Genomic DNA, 1,503 nt, shown 5'->3' on the forward strand with positions numbered 1-1,503 from the left:
TAATTAGGCAGATTACCTTGAAAAACATTGCTGCCGTATTTCTGATATAGTTTTTTGCAAATTTCTCAGTTTTTAATAACAATTAATTTATTATACTATTTTTTCTGTACTCCTATAACAGCGCCAGACAACACCTCGAGAGGAATGACGCCAATTTAGAATCACCCTCTATTTCATAAGGGTTCTGAAAATAAATTTGACACAAACCTCTTTATAAATTTTACCAATTTAAACCTATTTAACAACAAATCATTAAGTGCGACATTCAGGATGAATAATATAATGAACTTCTCAAATGCCACTCCCTCAGATCAGACAGACTATGATATACGGTCTGGAAATTTTCGGCTCAAAAAGAATAAATAAAAGATGCAAAATTCGACAACCGCAAAATGCCGTTAGTTTCCTCTTAGTCCTATCTCATTGCCAATTCAACATTCTGTTTAATACTTTCGGCCATATGTCAGTGTCACTCATGGCACCAAAACCCTTTTATTTGGACGGATCTTAATCTTGAAACGAGCGTAATGAAATCTTCGAAAATGTGAACAATATTTTAGTCAGTGTTTTTCCTTTTTGAAATTTAACCTGCACCGACTGCCTCGAATATATTAGTATATTAAGTGTATTGTTATGGAAATGGCTTTAATTATTTAACAGTCACACCTTTGGGTATAGTTTTAAAAAAATATGAAATAATGTAAGATATTTTCATCTATCATTTCTTGGTCAAAGCGCAAATTCTTCGCAAACTCGAAGAAATTAATACAAAGTTATAGCAACATGAAACCTTTAGTAGCCCTCGTGAGCCGAGTTCACGGTGCCCACTTTAACTTCCTTATGTGTAGCAGCGTGTGGTAGTACCGAATCTCATTTCAAACACGTTCCATTTGCAGATATATCTGCAACAGTACCGACATGGAACCAGATTAATATCCTGTCGGATTTTAACAAAAAGTTTGAATTATTCTGTTAGACTTGCGGAGACGAGCGACCTTAGTGGTAGTTTGACTTTTGCCAGCAAAGTAGCCGACTAGATAATTTTATTTGCTCATTCTTTGATTCTATTCATGTTTTAATATATTGTTTGTTGATCCGTATTCCTTATGAATTATGCTAACATATTACAACAGTTGTATTTTAGAAAACAGCATTATTACGTATTCGAAGTGCAACATTCGCATGCAAATGTAAAATATGCCTTGGATTAGAATACAGGTCACCACCATTCAATCTCTTCAAGCCGCAAAATTCTAATAAAGAAACAACTTTCTCGAGTAATTAATCAAATCAAGAGTTCTTCACTAGATGTGTGTAGACAGTTAATCTTTCACATCGGGTTCAAGTACAAGTCACTTTCACTCTCCGTCTATGCAATATCTTCAGCAGTGGTCTTGCATAACCGACATTAAACTTGACTTCACAAATTGAACTTGACATTGAATGTATGCGGTTTCTCTTTAGCAGTAACAGCAATTATCTTTTCCTCATTTCAAGTTAAAA

This window comes from Dendroctonus ponderosae, unplaced genomic scaffold, assembly GCF_020466585.1.
Source record: "Dendroctonus ponderosae isolate FM_Combo_2020 unplaced genomic scaffold, Dpon_F_20191213v2 Dpon_F_20191213_2, whole genome shotgun sequence".
Taxonomy (NCBI): Eukaryota; Metazoa; Arthropoda; class Insecta; order Coleoptera; family Curculionidae; genus Dendroctonus; species Dendroctonus ponderosae.